We start from the raw sequence: 19,862 nt of genomic DNA, 5'->3' as shown, positions 1-19,862 counted from the left end.
CTTTGAAGGAGCATGACGGATGGGCAGAGCACTATTGTGCAGCGGATTAAATCTTTGTTCTTCGAGGCGCTTCAGCATTTCACAGCCTTCTTTTAGCGTGGCGTTGCTTTATCTGTCCAGCCCATTTTAGGATGATGTCGTCTGCTACCTGAGATAGAGTTTCAGCGCGTATGCGTTTATTTATGAGTTAACTCAGTAGTAAACGTCATGAATACATATTTCAATGCCTCTCGGTGGCAGAATCTTGTGGGAATATGTTTTATCTACTACCTCTATTAAAATGTATTTGATATAGATCACTTCTAAGCACCTGAACTCCAGCTTGGGGGCATATGGTTCAGCAGGCTCCAGACTTCTGGTGCTGCGCAGTTCAGAGCAAAGACAGGCCAGATGGAGAGAAGTTTGAACTATTTATGAAAAGCCTTTTAGGAAACAGGGGGGGCTGAATGAGGTTGCAAGGCAGAGTGGCCTAGCGTCCAAGAGATGGCTTCTTAGAATAGAGGGGTGAAGTCGGAGGACAAAAAGAGCACAATGTGAAATTCCATCTCATTTCACACATCGGCCTCCAATACTGCTCAGGTCGTCTAATATTTTCATTGTGCATGCTTCTGACCAAGGGGAGGGGGGCTTTGGTATATTTGCTATCTTCCACCCTTTAGTTTCCTACAGTGTGGGTGGGGGCTTTCCTTCTTTTTGGTCTCACTGCTCCATACGTACAGCATTCGCAGGGCCAATGGAGTTACGCGGCAGAGGACCAAAGTATGCAGCAGGGTTGACTATATTATGCGCCAAGAATAGGCCAATTATGCGGCATAATGCGGCACTTATTGTAACAGGATTACTCCAATATTTTGTATTTTTTTTACACCTGTAACAGTGCTCGAGAAAAGAGTTCACCGTAATTAGTACCAATTTAACCCCCTAATACAACAATTAACTGTAAGATGACTAGTAAACCTTTTCAAAAAGCCTTACGGTGCGAGGGAACCAGAGTCGACATCATTTTTGTAACTTTTGATCCGTTTCAGCTAGAAAGAAATATTATTTGTTGTTGTTGTTAAAGCCGTTTCTTGTTGTTTGCCTGCCTCTGCTTGTTTGTGTACTGCTTCATCGTTCTTCACGGCCGCTGGCCTCCTGCATAACGATAACGACCCGTCATCCGGCTAAAGCAGCTCTACCATTTATTGACATGCTGGGTAAGAGACGCCCCAGTGGCCGAGTGGAGATGAGCGTTGCTTTTTAAAATGCACACATTAAAAGGCTAATACCAGGGCTCGAGTCGGGGTACCACGCAGGTGGACGGCATCCCCCCACTTATTTTACCGGGGGACGCCGTCCCCCCTGCAAAACAGCTAGACTTCACTCTTTGGCCTCTCTGGGACGAGGAGCTCGGCACATTTCGTGACGTCACTTCCTGTCGTGACGTCACTTCCGTTGACAGCGTCCCCCCACTTCTTTTTTTGCGACTTGTGCCCTGGCTAATACAGCTACTTTATAAGTGGGAGCAGGTATCGGGACGTGAATTAAATTAAACCCGCCTGCTTGTTGTTCCACTTAGGATAATATGTTGCATGGCTACTCACTTATAAAGTCCCAAAGGCGAGACCTTTTGGCTATGTCAATGCTTGTTGTTGTTGGTTCTGGGCGGTTTATTGCCGTTCATGGTGTAATTGCCCATTTTGTTGCGAGATTGAAAAAAAACCGGACCTTCTAGGGAAGAATGTCAGTCGCGTTGTTCTGGTCCGAGAGTCTGGCAGCAAAGTGGAAACACGCGAAGCCCGAGGAGCTGCGCGCGCTGCCCCTTCAGATTTTCAAGCTGCACCAGTGTTTGTATTTGTAGCTTAAAAAAACAAAAACCTCTATAGTTATGACGAAATAATAATTGCAGGTAGTAATTATTCGCTACTAATTTAATTGCAGGTACCATAGCACATTCCTACCACAGTATTAAGTACTTGAATGTTTACACAAGAGGCACATCGTGTATATTAGTTCTACCACATGAAACGCTGAGCAAAACCATGGGTTATAAGAGGCATACATATAATGAACAATGCATGACAAAAACACGCATGGATACAATTTGAGTAGAGATTGTTTATTACATGAGTGCAACATGTTATTATGGTTTATCAAGTACTTAATATGACGTATGATGTTTTCAGATAAAGGAAATCCCCCGAGGAAGGGCTTTATGCTTGAAATGCATTGGGATAAAATACCATGTGGAATGAAATGTACAGAAAATGAAAAATGAACTATAAAGAATGAAAAACTTGCTAATAAAACGTTTGGAAATGAGAATAAAATTTGCAAACATTATGTGAATGTGGAGTAATAATTGAGTGAAAGAAGAAAGGAGTGCAAGGAAGGAGTGGTCCCTGTGGCACAGGAAGCACATGTCATAGTATTGTTCGCAACTAACCCTGAAAGCTCAGCAGGGTAGCCTACCTATGCACCACCGACAATTGTGAAAATCACACTACTAATCAAACAAAGACGTCAAACAAGGAGTGCGTTACCACACCCCAAGTATTTAAGCACAACGATGAGTATATTGAGATGTTAATGCGAAGAATAGATTAGAATAATAACTTCTTAGTGTGTTTAACAAATATCTGGGCAGAAAACAAAATTGTGGAAGCAATGAAAGTAGTATTTCTGTCACTGATGTGTTTATTGGGAATCTTTAAGGAATAACATCTTTGCACTTGTATTCACTGCAGTTAATCCCACAAATAAAAAGGTTTGTAAATCTAATTGCACGGACAGGCCGATTCGTAATGGAAAAGGGCAATCATTTGGAGTGCTGACCAAGCTGAGTACATAAGATCACTAAGGCAGGAATATAAAAAGATGGTTAAACAAATTGGTTAGCCCTTAAGACAGCAATTCATGTAGGAAATCATCATAAATTCAGGTCCATCATCGACAGGCTTGCAACAACATAACCATAAGGTGGAATATCTTAACCCATGCGACGAATAGAAAGCATTTGTAGTGTCTTTATAGGGTTAAAGACCTGTCCCTACTGTGCCCTTCACATTGATAAGGATTTTGAGTCTTAGATTAGCATGCTGAAAGGGGTAGATCTTCTAACAAGGAATGGTTGAGAATCCCGGATCGCTTGCCCCAATAGCATACCAACAGAGGTCATTCAATCAGACTTAGAACATTGGAGTAGTGTTTTGTCATTATTATTTAATCAAAACATTTTTCTTTGTCATGTGTTACCAACCTGGAAAGGTTTTTAACTACAGCCAATTTACAACAAGCATTTGCAATGCAATGGGTCTCGCATTTGCTAAAGTTTGAGCTATTGGCATTGTAAATGACAATGCCTTTCATTTATGAGTTTATGAGTTTGAAAACCTGCAAGCTGTGCATAAACAAGCACTTTGTACTTATAGTCCATGCTTGTGAGAAGCAAGGACTATACGAACAAAGTGCGTGTTTATGCACCGCTTGCAGGTTTTCAAATAAAATGAATGAAAGGCTTTGTCATTTAAAATGCCAATAGCTCCTATTGCATTGCAAATGCTTGGCGGTGGGTTTGCAAGTGTAATTTCCCACTAAATCTATGACTATCAGCTCTTTAACACTCATTCCGGAAAATACGCGATTATGTAGGATGAATGATGAAGGCCCAGAGAAGAGTCTGTGCATTTCTCCTTTTTCCGATCTAATGGGTCCTGTTTATTTAGAGTGGCTGCAGAGTCCTCGCCAGAAGTTTTTGTCTCCTCCAGTGGATACTCAGCTATTTTTATGAGGATTATGTGAACCATGGCTTGTTTGCAATTTGCTGTGAACTATAACGGCTGTGACAGGGAAAGGTCTATCATTCGGATTAATTTCGCAGTTTTGCAGTAGCTGAAGTAATAACTGACGTCCATTAATTATTTATAAACAAAAGCGTGTAAAAGTTACTTACATTATTAGTTTAATAAAAATGTGGTTCTTAAAATAAAGGCACAAACAGTATATTAACGGGGCAGTTGTGATTCATGAAGGAACACTTCTATGAAACCTGCAGTATTTTGATTCCGCTTAGTGACTTGTATACCGTTAACTTGAAGGATCACAAAAAGACAATGTTTGGCAAAGCCAGCATGTATATGAGTCACTGCTAGTATGCTGCTATTTATCTAGATTTTTAATAGGGTGTTTTATGTTTATTTATGAATTTGTAGCTTCTGGCTAGCTCATGTATTCACTGAAGATTTTTTTAACTGGTTTTATTGTTTTTATTGTGCTTTTAGGATTGCTATTGCAAATCGTGACACACCAGCAGCAATTTTAGAACCGTTTTTCTCAAATAAAAAGCATTCCAAGATTGCTTGTGGTGCAGTCTGATGCACCATCGTGCACTGGAGGTCATTTGGATGTTTTTGTTTCCTTTTTTAATACGTTACAAGCAATACCTGGTAAAGCTTACCATTCGCACTATAAAGACGAGGACCTCTAGGCTACCTTGGTAGCCCTTTAGGGTAAATTATTTAGTTGTTTTCACTGTAGGACCTCTAATTTTTCATCATTACTTCTTTTACAAAATGCATTTATGAAGCAATTAAATAATTAGGTGTATGTGCAAGCTATTTTCAATCCAATTCTCCTTTACAAACAGTACCTCTATTTTCTCAACAACTAGTGGGCCGTAGAGGATACATTTTATTTTAACACAGAGCACATGTTAAGAAGTGCCAAACGGTGAGAATGACGATATCTGCAATTGGAAAAACTATGAAATGTTGTTTGATAATTTGTTGACATTCAATTCATGGTTATGGAGACAAGCCGTCCGTGTTTCTGATACTTGAATTTTAGACCAGATTCTGAACTGATCCATCAACTCTTGTTTGATGATGAATTCATTTCTCATGAAACTCTTAAGTTTAAAAGATGAGACCAACCAGAGATGGCAGACTACTTATACCTTGGTATCCTGGTCAAAGTGTCCCAATACAAGCTTTAAAAAATGTCACTCACGCCGTAATCTCCAGCAAGTTGGACTATGGAAACACCCTCCATGCCGATCACCAAGCAACTCACTGGAAGATTGCAAGTAATCCAGAACTTGGCATTGGCTCACGATACACAAGTACGCTCATTTCAAACTCACCACACACATTCAAGGCACTACACAACTCTGGTCCCACCTACATGAACATCTACTTCCACCAACCACCACAACTTTTCCACACCGCAGGTCTCCTACTTGCACACATGCTACGCATGCACAGAAGGAAATAAGGAGGATGCTCCTGAGGCATAGAATGGCCTTCCACTGCACATCAGAGACTCTTCCTCTCTTCTTGAAGTACACAAGAAGCTCAAGACCTGGCTTTTTAAATGAACAGCCGACCATAGGCAGGGTAGGTACAGACACATGCTCAGCACCAGGATACCCTTGTGGGTGAAAGTGTACTTTACAAATATACAAAGCAAAATGTGAAAAACATTTACAGAGCAATGTACGAAGAGGGCCGATGCAAAGCCCCTCTACATATGTTTATTTGTATGTACTTTTATTTTGAATACATGAGGCTGGAAAGAGTTTGCTAAAGCAGAACTAAGAAGAATTAGCATAGCCAATAGGTCTCCCCTTTTGGACCTTATAAGTGTTTAGCCATGCGGCATGTTATCCTGGGTGCTGTGCTGCCAGGCATTGAAGAGCTATACAATTACTACACATTGGTTCATGCAGTCTGCTAAGGAACACATTCTTGCCTCAGGAAACATTGATGGCACATTCCAAGGCTTTTAACACACAGACACAAAGAAAAGTGCCTTGATGCAAGTTTACTGCGCTACAACATTCTGTGTGTGATTCAATCACTAGAGTATTGAACAGTCTATGAGGGTGATTGGAAACGTCCAACAAAAGAAAGCACGTACAACTTTTGATCTCTCACTTACTCCCTTACTCCTGTATTAGACTGTTTTTGACAAAGATGCGGGGTTAGAATTCAATTGGTGGAGGGGAGATGTGATCTGTTTATGAAGGAATTAGAAAAAGGAGAGACAATGTCTATGGGCAAAGAAAGGGCAGACTTATAATAATGGGAAAATACTTTAGGGAAGTTTCCTGGACAGCAGAGAGTTTAAGCCAAAGGTCTTTTGTGAGGAGTAATTTTATGTGTAAACTTAAGGGGATTGGATTGTTGGTTGTTATACTTTTGTTAGTGAGGGCAGGAGCTGTAGGATGGAAGGTGTGGTAAGTGTTGAGCATCGGTAGTGCAGAATTCTCTCATTAAAGAAGCCTTTTCCACACTATTACAGTGTCCTTGTGTACGCCATCTTACCTGAACTGCACCCCATCATCTTACATCCATATCTACTCCCTTGTTGCTGTAGTAGTTGCTAGCGGACCAGAGGCAGCACAATTCATATACACCTGCTCTTTGGTACGATCTTTGTTAACGCAAAATACATATGCAGACAGACCCGGGAGAGGTGCAAACTCAATCAAGATGCATTGGAACTGTGTCAGTCACCAGAATTGGGGCCAAGGTGAGTAACCATGCACAAACGCGCTGTTGTGTCGGTGAGAAAGGTGATAATAGAGGATTTTGGGGGGGGGGGGGGGGGCAGGCGAAGTGGGAGGTCCATTTCCCTGGGTTGGTTGGGTGCGTGGTGCAGTGCAAAGGCCTGCAAGGGTAGCAATTGTGTACTGTAAGTTGAAGGGTTACTCTTTGGGGAGTAAAGGTGATGGTCAGAGAGTTGGAGTCCATCATTAGAAAGGTGGTGATGCAGTTGCTGCTGCAGTATCCGTGTGGGAGTTTTTTTGACAGTTTTTGTCAGTAAATTTAGGGGATGGACGTAACTAGGGAGGCTAGCGTAAAGGAGACACTTAGGGTGCTGATAGATGCTGGTATGGAAGATTTGAAGTTTCTGTGGGTGGGAGTGTGCACGGGCACTGAGTTGTGCTTGTCTCACAAGGAGGTCAATGCAGAGGATGGCAACAGCTGTGCCAGCAGGCAGTATTAGAAGACAATGGTCCAAAGACTAGTGAGCCCTGTACTTCAAGAATTACGTATTTAATCGCTAACTTGTGCGATGTCAATGGGAGCAAAGAGGCGATTGATTCTGCATAATACTTAAGGCCACTAATTTCGTGCCTCAAGAATCGATTGCTAACTCGTTTGTTTCATGTGTGAGAAATTACTAGTGTCCCGCGTCTCTCGTCTCGTGTCTCTTTGCTCCCATTGACATCGCACAAGTTAGCGATTAAATACGTAATTCTTGAAGTACAGGGCTCACTAGCATCAGGTTGCTGGAAGGAGAAACCGGATTTCATTATTCCACAACACTGATCAAACAGGGATTGACTACATATTGGAATTTTCTCACAGTGATTCCTCCTGATGGCACATAATTAATAAGGAGGACCTTTCATTAATTGATCGAAATATATAAGAAAATTACATTTGAATCACCGTCACCGTCAGGGGTCATCCAACGATATATGGTTGCCCTCCTTAGTCCTGATGAAGACTCGCACGGCCCAGGCTTAACTCACCGCGAGGCCCGAAGTCAAGTCGAAACGTCGAGGCTCTTTTGATATTGGACCTGGACCTATATATTATTACTTTTTTGTGCATTATAATTATTAGATAAATAGGTTTCGTAATGATTTAAAATTATGGATGAATTGATTTATGGCCAAGTCGTAGTATAGGGATGATTGTTGATCCTTTTGTACAACACAAAAACTGTGTTTTTTATGTCACGGTCTTTGCAATTCCTTGCTATCCTTCCTTTCCTTATCACTAAGCACTATCACATCTTCCTATTTTTCACGCTCCCCTTGGGGCAACCAATATGACCTACATGTATTGTAAAAGCTATTTATATCGCCTAATAGTGGTAGAAAATGAATAAATCACCACTGATTATCGTTTTTTGGCTGTTGCGTTGTGAGACTGTTTAACTTATTGACGTTGAGTAGATTATAATACTCTACAAATTGAATTATGAAATGTTGACTAACTGCGACGTTGCAAAATAATAGTCTTTGGACCATTGTCTTCTAATACTGCTTAATACCCAGGTCCTAGACCATTTGGGATACCCCATTTTTATTAATGGTTGCTTGCCAGCAAGGGCCAAAATAAGTACATGTGAGGTTAGAGTGAGGGAGGGAGCCCTAGAGAGTGACACGGGAGGAAGAACACAGTGGCATTTGGGAACTTGGGTTTGTGAAGCTGGTGAGGGCAGTGTTGCCAGCGGGGAAGAAACTGCTGCTGCAGCACACTTACCAGGGTTACACCCACTGCAAAGCAATGGTTTGCAAAAAAATCTTCATCCTTTTAAAAGTTGAACAATTTTCGGGAGAGTGACTTTCAACCGGCTCTTTAAATTTATATAAAACGGTCTGAATAATACTCTATTATAGTGCCTGAATGATGCCAGGCAGCCTAGGTGCAATTTCTGTGCAAGGTTCGGAGGCCTACACCCTTCTCCTTTCTGCAGAGGTGAGGAGAGAACAATCCAGCCGATCCCCAGATAATGCTCAGCCAAATTGCTTCCCTTTCTGCAATCGGGCCATTTTTATTAAGTTTAAAAATGCCTTATTGAAGAAAATTAAGGAACAGAAGGCAAGTACATCAGATAAAAGTAGACATCTGAAGGACAATCCAATCGAATATATGAACATGCAATATGAATAATATAAAATTCTGATAACAGAAGGAAGATAATAAACATAAGAATTTTACAATTTAAACATATTCTATAATATAGAATATGAACATTTTAATTATTTTATAAGGGTGAAAGTAAAGAACCATAAAGATAGAAAAGGGGAGAAGAGACGAGGCAGAGACAAGGGGAGAGAAAGGAGAGGTGAAAATATAATGTACTATAAGGTTAAACAAGCGAATAGCTATCAACCATGTGGCACTATAAATGGATAATATATAAACCATGCTATTTTTAAGGAGGTTCGTAGTTACGAACTTTAGATACAGATCGAGTCATGCATCTAGATAGAAATGAAGTAAGGGGGTGACCAAAATAAATCTTTTTAAAAATTTTGAAGGAGGATAAGTAGCATGGGCTCAATCTTAACGATGATGACACAACCGATTCCACCAGGCCATATAGGAAATTTTAGTTGTATCTTTCCAATTAGATGTGATTATTTGAAATGCTAAAGCAAACAATGTCAACAAATTTCCCAACCATACTCTGAGAAGTCCAAAGGGGGAGGCACCACCCAAAAAGATGTGCATAACATCAAAAGGGAAACCTATGGATAAAATGTTCCATTTATACCATGCTTGTAACAAAAACTTTTTAACAAGAGGGCAATCAAAAAACATGTGTAAATGTTCACTATTATCATGCGCACAGGACCAACAATTAGTAGTATGGGAGAGTTTAAATGTATGTAAGCTTGTGGGAGTGATATATAATCTGTTGTAAAAATAATATAATGTTTGTGTTGTGCTTGCTGAGCAACACAAGTTATGAATCTTGGCCCATATCGATTTCCAAGTATGAGCTGAAAATTCTTGATGTAGTTCTGATTTCCCTACAAGCTCTACTTTAGACTTTGTAGTTAATTTAGAGGAACCAAGCAATAATTTATATATGTTGGAGGCCTTCAGATGTGTGGAAAAATCTATTGGGGAAGGAGGAGGTTGCACGTCCGAACCTACACCAGATTGCTGAGTTGTGTAGAGGAGAAGAAGGTTTGAGGCGTTGAAAATGAGAAGCATATTTGAAGATTAGTGGTATTTTCCCTGTATCTCAGGGAAATCTAGCAAAGAGCCCTTAGAGAATAACTGTCGGATGACAGTAATACCCTTGTTAATCCACTCTTTCCACCCAATAACTCTAATATTTAATGTTTGTGTCATACCAGATTGAGGTTTGTAAAATATTTTCAGAGGTGGAATTTGTAGAGGTGACAAAGGTTTGGTAGTAGCTGTAGAATGGGTAAGTATTGGGAAAATAACACCTTTTGGGGGTTGGCTGATACGGACCACATCCTTGAAAGCAAAAGGTGAAAATTGTGCATGCTCTAGTTGCCCCCAAACTGTTGATGAGTGTGCGTGAGTTTCAGAAAGGGAAACTCAAATATGTTTCAATGTGAAAGACCAGTGATATGGTCTAAGGTTAGGAAAATTAACTCCACCTGAATCTTTAGTTTTCTGCAGGCGAGCCAAAGCAATACGAGGTTTGCATTTGTTCCATAAGAATTGAATCAAAGAACGATTATTGATTTTAAAGAAATTATGAGGAAGAGATATAGGGAGCATTGACAAATAAAAATTAACAATAGGTAACAACAACATTTTGATTGTAGCCAGCCTACCTCACCAGGAAAGAAATAGAGGGGACCAACCATCTATTAGTGCATTAACTTTGGTAATAATCTCATTCAGGTTAATCTTAATAGTTTCCTTAATATTATTAGAGTAAATGGTGACTAGACATTTAATACCTTTTTGAGTTCAATTTAAAACCAGTCTTTGAACATATGAGGAAGACCATATTTATTCAGAGGTAAGACTTCCGACCTATCAATATTCAGTTTATAACCTGAAACAGCAGAGTAAGTGTTCAGCAGTGAAAAGAACTCTGGTAGGGATGTAGTGGGCTTGGATATATATAATAACATATCATCTGCATATTCAGTGCATTTTATGTTCAGATTTTTTAAATGTAAACCAGAAAATGTGGGAGCTCGACGAATTGTTTCCAGAAAGGGTTCTAATGATGAAATGAAGAACAGGGGAGACATTGGGCAACCCTGCCTAGAACCTCTGTGAAGGGGGAAGTATTTGGATTGTTAACCGTTGACCCAAATAGAGGTAGAAGGCTCGGAATATAATAGCTTAATGTATTGGATAAAGTGAGGACTGAAACCATGCCATTTCAGTGCAGCAAACATAAATTCCCAATTCACTTGATCGAAAGCCTTCTTGGCATCAAGCGTAATGGCGGCTAAGGGAGAGTTAAGTTTAGCGGCCAAGTGGGTCTAGAGTTGTCTGACATAGGTCTTCCCGTCACAAAACCTGACTGATTCATATCAATTAAGCCCAGAATAATGGAATTATTACGAAGAGCCAGTAATTTAGCAAAAATCACAATCTGCATTAATCAGTGAGATTGGTCTATAGTTACTACATTGAGAAAGATCCTTATCTTTCTTCTGGAGTAAACCGAGCATGGCCTGAGTGAAAGAGCCTTGTGTATGTCCTGTGTTCCAAAAATGATGTAACAAGAAGTAGTAACTTAGGGGGTGAGTACGATGGCGGGAAGACTTGGTGCGCCTGCCACTGTAGCGGTGATTGGGACCGCCCGCCAGACATGTGGCGGTACCACCACTGCGATTAGGATGCACCCACCATACTGGTGGGCGCATCCTAGGCCTTTAGCATTGCAGGCAGTGCTGCTGGCTGCAGCACCGTCCGCAATGTTAAAGGTGCTTGCACCGCATTTCCCTGCACCATGTGGCAGGCACCCCGCGGTGCCTGCCATTTGGTGCATGGAACTGCAGGGGAATCCCCCCACCCCACACACAACGCAACACGCAACAAGCCCCCAAAGCCAGTCTCCGGCTGTCTTTTTGCGGCGGGTTATCCGCCGCAAAAGACAGGCAGAAAGGGATACAGTAATTCCTACAGCGGTGCCTGCATGGCACCGCCGCAATGTTGCCCTGGTTCTGGGTTCCGCAAGTCGGGTGGAAAAGGATCGCCTTGCGGAACCATGGCGGACGGACTTTCTGTCCACCGCAGAAACATTGGGATTCCCACTGCCATCCGGATTTGGCGGTGGGAATTTTCTGTATGGTGGCGTAAGGACCGCCACCGCTGGTCTGGCGGTGAAGGTCCTTCCACCATCATAATGAGCCCCTTAGGAATTAAAAATGTCTAAAATGTAAATAAAAGCATACAGTAAAGCCATCAAGCCCAGGAGTTTTATCTTAGGGGAGTTGATTTATGGCATTTAATAGTTCTTGTTCAGGTAGAAGAGTATCTAGGGAAGATACATCTACATTACTATCAGGTTTTTAGGGATTGATAGAAAAAAGTATCTAATTGTTCAATAGAGGAAGATGTTTCAGGGGTATTTAAACTGGTATAATAATCCGAAATGCATTCTAAAACTTTGGAGTCTCAAATATGTCTGACCCCAGTTGAATCTGTGATGGCTACGATCTTAAATTTCAGTTTTTTTAATTTTAAGGTAATTTGCTAGGGATTGACCAGCTTTTCCGACTTCCATAAATTTTTTGTATTGAAATGTAGTAGGGTGTCACAAGCATTGTCCCAGGAGTATTTGTTGTATTGCAAATTGGCATCAATAAGTTTAGATAATGTATCAATGCCACTGGAGGAAAATTATTCATGCTCTGAAATCTTAATGTGCTCGAAGAGTTGCTTGGAATCCCTAAGAAGTCTTTTCTTTTTTCTAGCTGCAAAATCCATTATAAAACCTCTTGCGGTTGCTTTAAAAGCATCCCAGACAATATTCATCTGTGTATCTGAGGGAAGATTGTTAATGAAGAATTCTTGTAGAAAAAATGTGAATTTCCACCCAATAAAAGGGAGTTGTTAAATCTCCATCTACGATTGGGGGAAATGGGGTTGGATAATCAAGATCTATAATAACAGGAGTGTGATCTGAGATGAGAATTGATCCTATTTCTGCATGTGTTAAAAATCGCTGGGTATGCTGGGTAAAAAATACGTAATCTATTCTGGAATGGGACCTATGGATGGTATAAAAAGTGAATTTCAAAACAGGGTGAAATGCTCTCTACACATCGACCAACACTCTACCTGATTTGGCTTTCTGAAAGGCTCTATGCATTTTAGTGGGGACAAATCTGTTCTATGATCTGCGATCTAAAAATGGGTCCATAAGTTGATTGCTATCACCACCAACTATCCGGTTTCCTTATGCATGGGAGGATAACCTAGAAGAAATATCATTCCAAAATAATGGATCCACTCCGTTTGGCCCATAAACATTACAAATCGTAAATTGTGTATTATTCATCTTCACATCTAACAAAAGCCACCTTCCAGCATTGTCTTTCAATTAGTTAAGTAATTGAATATTTAACTACTTATGAAACAATATAAGACCACCATTTGTGTTATGCACAGCAGGGGAACTAAAAACATTCCCAACCCATTGTCTCTTAATAAAACTTATGTCTTGTTCTTTATGATGCATCTCTTGTAATAAAGCAATAAGAGTCAAAACTCTTTGCTTTTTAACCAGGTTACAAAGACCTTTGAAATTCCATGACACAATACGTAAATTACTCATGAGGAAAGACATGAGAAGATTTCAAGATTAAAACTGTAAAATGTATAACTTGACCTAAATGAAACCTAAAATAAGTACAAGACTTAATCAACCAAAACGAAAATGATAGAAAGCAGTACAAATCCGAATATACATGAAAACCAGCAAACAAGGAAGTGATATTAAAGTAAAGGAGTTGAGATAACATGAGGAAAGAGATAGAAAAGTGAACACAGTATCCAACAAATATTCCAAGACTGATCAGGTCCTGTCAAAAATAATAGAAGACCACAGGAACAAATTTGAAAATAGAAAAGATCACTTTAATACACTGAAAAGAAGAAAAATAATTTAGATAAAAATTGGGAGAGTAATAAGAAGAAAAAAAGGAGAACATAGTCTCCTCTGAAATATATATGCAAAAAAGGCTTTAGCCATAGCGATCACAAACGGAAAAGACAATAAAGATGAAAGAGGGGACATGAAGGACAGACCGCTCCATTATGAAACACCAAGAATAAATAACTGTAATATTAACAGATAATGGAAGGACAATATTAATGAAAAAGGAACTGAACTAATACAGCGCAAAGGGACTTACCAGACATTGGGAAGACAATGCAACCAAACAAAGCACGCACAACGGAACAGATGTACGATAGGAACCTGCGAAGTAAAAGAGAGAGAACAGTTAGGTTTTACTAAGTTCCATATCTTCTGTCTTGTGCATATGTATAAAGTTATTGTGCTCCACAGGATCTTCGAAGGTGATTGTTCTGTCTTTGTTACTTTGAAAAAACACGGATGAATAATGCTGTGACCAGCATTCACAGATCAAAGCATAGGTCTAAGGTCTAGAAACTCTTTTTGGCGATTGGCTGTGGGGTTTGAAACATCTTGACTAAAGAAGATTTTCTGACCAGACAAAAGCATCTGTTTACGCTGTTTGGATGCTGCAAGGGTCGCCATTAAATCAGAGTACAAAAGAAAGTAGGCAATGATTCCTCATAGTCGGTTTGAAGCCGCTGCATTGAGAGGACCTATCCTGTGCACTCTCTGGATATTAAGATCTACAGATTTCGATGAGCCAACTATTTGTGAAATATTAACCTTCAGAAAAGAAATCATGTTGTTGCCTTCAGAACCTTCCGGTATACCATAAATTCTTAAATTATGTCTGTTTCAATCTCCCAAACCCTCAGATAATTTTTTCAATTGAGCGACCTCTTTATATAAAATATCCACTGTAGCAAACACATCCCGCACATCACTAATCCTTTGTTCAACGTCTGTAAGTCTTTAGTACAGACCATTCATCTTCAATTCTTTGAAGCGTCACAGTGGTATCCGCCATGAATGGACGAATATTTATCAGTTCATCCATAATATCCTCCAAGGTCAAGGGCAGAGGGGATTTTTTGGGAGAGGAGGATCCCTTTTAACCGTTTATTAGCGTTGCCACAGGCTCTTTGCGACCGTTCGCATTCGTACATGAAGACCCTTGGGATTTATTTGAATGCGCTGAATACATTTTCAAAACAGGCAGAGGTGATTCTATATATTAATTAAGGATCTCTTAGGTAAAAATGCGACTGGATTATTCGCAAAGGATAAAACTAGTCCAGAGAAGCTATTAGGAGGAGGAGTCTCAGCCAAAGTGAACCAATATGCTTACATAAAACTGAATAGGCTTATCTCTGAGCATATAAGAAAAGCTCTAGAATGAAAGGAGAGTCCGAGCTAGGTAGCTAATCTTTCCAATTGGCAGTAATAAGCCCTAATACTGAGGAGGCATTATGGCGCTTTGATTCCTGAAGTGATAACAATTACAGGGCTCACAAAATGGTGGAGGAAACTAGAGCATTCTAGGAGCAGAGGACGAAAATCCACAAGCTGTCAATTTAGATCAAATAAGGGCTTGATTAAAAAGCCTTTCCGCTCCCCGGGCCTTCAAACAAACTCATAATGCAACAGTATTTATAAATGCGCAGCACACTCCCAGTTGAGACATTTACCACATTTTTCTGCATAAAACAAAAAAGGAAAACTCTTCATCACCAGATTTAAAGCTTCATTCATGTATTCAGGAAAGCAAAAATCTTTCAATGATGGGTAATTTCTAAAAAAAATTCCATCCTCCTTTAAATTCAGTTGTTCGTAAACGGATGCTAAAATTGGTAACTAGAGATTTTATCCAGTACTTAGTCCCTGCTCTCATGGAGGAGTAAACACCGGAAGAGGCATGACAAATGCATGCCATGAAGAAATAGGGAGATGAGAAGCCTATGAGTGGGCTGCAAGCCCACAGAGTGAATACAACATGCCTTGAGAGACTGCACGTGTGCTACTTAGGCTGGACCGAAAAAGGTAGAATGGTGGTTTAATTCTTTCTTTGTTTTCATCTTTCAATAGTGTCTATATAAAGTTTGCAGCTTCACAGTTTCATAGTTTTTTGCTTCCTGACTTGCCACATTTTGTTGCTTAGATTCATGTTTAACAATTAAAAAAGGGTTCTGCAGAAGAAAGTTCACACTGAGAAAACTGCAGCTAATGTACTCTTGCAGAAATAAATTAGCATACTTTTTACAGCATCGAATGAATTATGACGCAAATCTGCAAATGTCACAAATTGCACTCAAGGTCGTGTTTGGCATGGTTGTTAGCCGGCGAATTATCTGATTACATTGTGAAAAAGATTGCCTGGGTCAAGGAAACTGAGAAACTTTAAAGTATCAGAAGAGTGGAAATCATAAACCTTAAGCTTAATGCAGCGCTAGGGGAGTGTTAACTCACTCGTCTGAGATTTAATGAGAATCAGCTAAAGGAGCGATGCTATAAATTATTGTAAAATTTGGAGAAAATTTGATTGAGTCAGAGTATGGATGTCGTTAGCTACACTTCAGTGGGTGCACCCTGAAGAATGGCTTCAACAAACATGTCAACAGCACGTATACAGTAATACCAACAGGTTAAATTGGATTTTGGGGATTTCTAATCTTTTGGAAAAAAGAGAATGCATTTTATATTTTCTTTGTTTTGTTTGCAATTTTTATATGCTGTTTCTTTCTTAAACAAGTATCATGACACGGGTATTCAGTGATTGAATTTAGACTATCTCCACTATTACTCTGTTTCATTGTTAACCACTGTTACATAGTATAATTGTTAAATATTTTTTTAGGAGTTGCACAAACGTTTGTTTATTGAATGTCTTTTAATAAAATATTACCTACAAATAACTAATATACTTTAGCATTGAGGCATTGAACACATCATAAAACTAAATGTAGTGACGAAAGTACTGACAGAAGTAAATCAATAAAATGATTGAAATGGCAAGAAATCATTTCTGTGCATAAAAACATATACAGAACAGCTGCTGTTAACATTAAAACTGTCCATAGAAAACCCTGATCTTACTCAGGGCTGTGCAATGACGTTGAATGGCTGCTATAGTGCTAGTGACACATTAAGTCCTCATTGGGCTCTTTATCAGTAGAACAGTTTCAATTTGACCAATGGAGTTTAACCGAATACATGTACACCTCCAGCGTGTTTTGTATTGATGACATTTTCGCGTAGTCTGCTCTTCTGTTGGCTCTCCCGCATGATTTTGTCCATGGATAATTATCTTGAATCTGCAGACCTGCACTTTCTAATCGCTATGCTTGTGTTAAGCAGGGGAATAACACTAAAATATTCTTGTGCTAAAGACTGTGTTTTGCTGCTCTATTAAGCTTGGTATCACCCTCATCAATTGCCTTATATGAAATGATATATCCCGCATCGTACATGCCTACAATGCTCTCCACAACATATGACCAGCAAACCTGAATCAGCGCCTCGCATTCCACGTACCCGCCAGACAACTCAGTTTCACCCATCGCGCCCTACCCTCCATCCCCAGGATCCATAAGACCTGAACCAGAGGAAGTTCCTTCTCCTACTTCGTCGCCAAGACCTGGAATACCCTGCCCCTCCACCTCAGGCAATCCGCCTCGCTGACCCAATTCAATAAGGACCTCAAGAGCTGGCTCATTGAATGATCCTGCCGCCACCTCACCTCCCCCCCCCAACCCCCCCCCCCCAGCGCCTTGAGACCCTCACGGGTGAGTAATCACATATTACAAACCCCTGATTAATTGATTATAGCCTGGGCAGGATAGCTATGATAGTAGTGCATTTGCTGTGCTTTGTGTTTTTTTTTTTACTGGTTCCAGTCTGCACTCTGGCTATTCCTTACATTTGTATTGCAGTTCAGGAAGGACCTCAAGACCTGAATGTTCAACCAATAGGAGAACTGACAGCATGCTCTCCCAGTGCCTCAAGACCCTCACGGGTGATGCAGCCTCACGCTACAAATCTTGATTGAATGATTAATTGATTGATTGATTAATGGGTGCTGGTACTTTTAGGTCTCGCCTGTCGATGCGCATGCGCATCGAGCAAGCGAGACTATGGGGGCTTATCCACTCTTTATCCAACTTGCAAGGAATCGTGGCGATTCCTTGCAGTGCCCGTGACTTTTAAGCTCAATGCGCATGCGCATTGAGCTTAAAAGCGCGTGCACATCAGTTCCCTCAGCCGCACTCCAGGCCCCCGCTCCGCCCCCTCCCCTGCCCGCCGTGTCGCATTTCTCCTCCCCCCTCCCCTTATCTGCCTTCCCACCGTCTGTTCCCTCTCACCGCTCCGCCCCCTCCCCTGCCCGCCGTGCAAAGGAAAGGATTAAAGCTCTTGATATTACATGCTTACTCTCTGAAGCACCTTTAACACCCGTAAACAGAATGTTCGACATCTGCCCGGACCCATTGTTTGATTTCCCACTTGACCAGATATGTTTCGTTACAACTGAGAAGCTTCACTGGATCATACTTGTTAGTAAACGTCCTTTAATCCTGGTTTTTATCTTGAAGATCTCGCTGCTCCTTGTTTACAACAAAGGAAAGGATTACTTATTTGCTGTATTACAAACGAATGCTACCGAGAGCATTTCCCGCCCGGCCGCTTTTAATTTCATTTCGCAAGCAGTTCCCCCTCCTCCCTCTCCTCCCTCCTGACTTTCTCCTGCCTGCCACACCTCCCATAGATTGGAATATATTATCTTATTCACTGAAGCTTCATTATACTCATTGCTAGGGTATTTCAGCAAGATCAACGGGAAGCTAATTTAAAAATTACATTTCAAGTTCAAATACTATGTAGAAATATTTCCCTTTAAATTGAAGCTCTTGATATTACATGCTTACTCTCTGAAGCACCTTTAACACCCGTAAACAGAATGTTCGACATCTGCCTGGACCCATTGTTTGATTTCCCACTTGACCAGATATGTTTCGTTACAACTGAGAAGCTTCACTGGATCATACTTGTTAGTAAACGTCCTTTAATCCTGGTTTTTATCTTGGGCATTGTTTATCGCTACCTTTCACGCAGTGCTGTATCTACAGCGCGTTTCCCTCAACTGTTCTGTCGGAGTGTTTCGTGAACGCCCTGGTATTGAATTGCCTCGTCTGCCCAGCGATTACTATTTGTAGCGACGCTCTCACCCTGGAGTTGTGATGTTATCTGAACTCACCTTGCCTAGTGATTGCAATTGAAGCGACATTCTCCCCCTGGTGCCGCTTCCGTCAGTTGTAGCCAGTGGTTTTGAACAGATGGCTGCCTAACCCTCCCCTGCCCGCCGTGTCGCATTTCACCTCCCCCCTCCCCTTATCTGCCTTCCCTCCGTCTTTTTTTTTTTTACCCGCTCCGCCCCATTCCCCAGCTCACATCTCCACACAGGGATTCCTCTCAGCGGGAACTCTCTTGCCAGAGCGTTCGGCGGCCTTCCGCCTAGTGTGCGCTCAGCTGTTGGGCCTCAGCGAACGTTCTACCCGCTGTCTTCCTTCTGGGACTGAGTTTTTACCCATGCAGAGCGGTGTTCTGCACACAGCGGGAGCTCTGTTTTTCAGATTTCTTCAAAGGCAGTCACGAGTTCTTAGGCCACATAATCTTATCTATTTCTCCTCGCAGCTGGAGCATATTTCTTCAAGTGGCAGTCACGAGTTCCTGAGCCACTGAATCATTATCGATTTCTTCGACCTGCAGCACGGTCAAGTTACCTTACTCATGTAATTGCCTGCCAGTTCTACATCGCTGACAGGCACAGCTCATTCTAGAGTGGATAGTTCTTACTTGGCTGGCTATTCTGACACTTGTTTTCATTCTTAGAGGCTCTCTTTAGGTCTTGTGACCTATCAATGCGCACCGCTCTTCCGCAGTACTGCAACCTACACCCTCCCTCACCCTCACCCTCACTCACCCTCAACCCCTCACCCTCACTCAACCCCTCACCCTCCCTCACCCTCAACCCCTCACTCACCCTCACTCACCCTCAACCACTCAACCTCACTCACCCTCACTCACCCTCACCCACCCTCAACCCCTCACCCTAACTCACCCTCAACCCCTCACCCTCACTCAACCCCTCACCCTCCCTCACCCTCAACCCCTCACTCACCCTCACTCACCCTCAACCACTCAACCTCACTCACCCTCACTCACCCTCACCCACCCTCAACCCCTCACCCTAACTCACCCTCACTCACCCTCAA

At 41.3% G+C, this 19,862-nt stretch overlaps 1 protein-coding gene across 3 annotated transcripts in view; it reads left to right on the top strand.

The window, feature by feature from the left end:
• Window positions 1–19,862, top strand: part of ST3GAL5 (ST3 beta-galactoside alpha-2,3-sialyltransferase 5) — a 296,048-nt gene that overhangs the window by 54,696 nt on the left and 221,490 nt on the right. The gene's annotated exons all lie outside the window — the stretch shown is intronic.

This window comes from Lissotriton vulgaris, chromosome 3_2 (genome assembly GCF_964263255.1).
Source record: "Lissotriton vulgaris chromosome 3_2, aLisVul1.2, whole genome shotgun sequence".
Classification (NCBI taxonomy): Eukaryota; Metazoa; Chordata; class Amphibia; order Caudata; family Salamandridae; genus Lissotriton; species Lissotriton vulgaris.
This window is presented reverse-complemented; position numbering and strand designations above follow the sequence as displayed.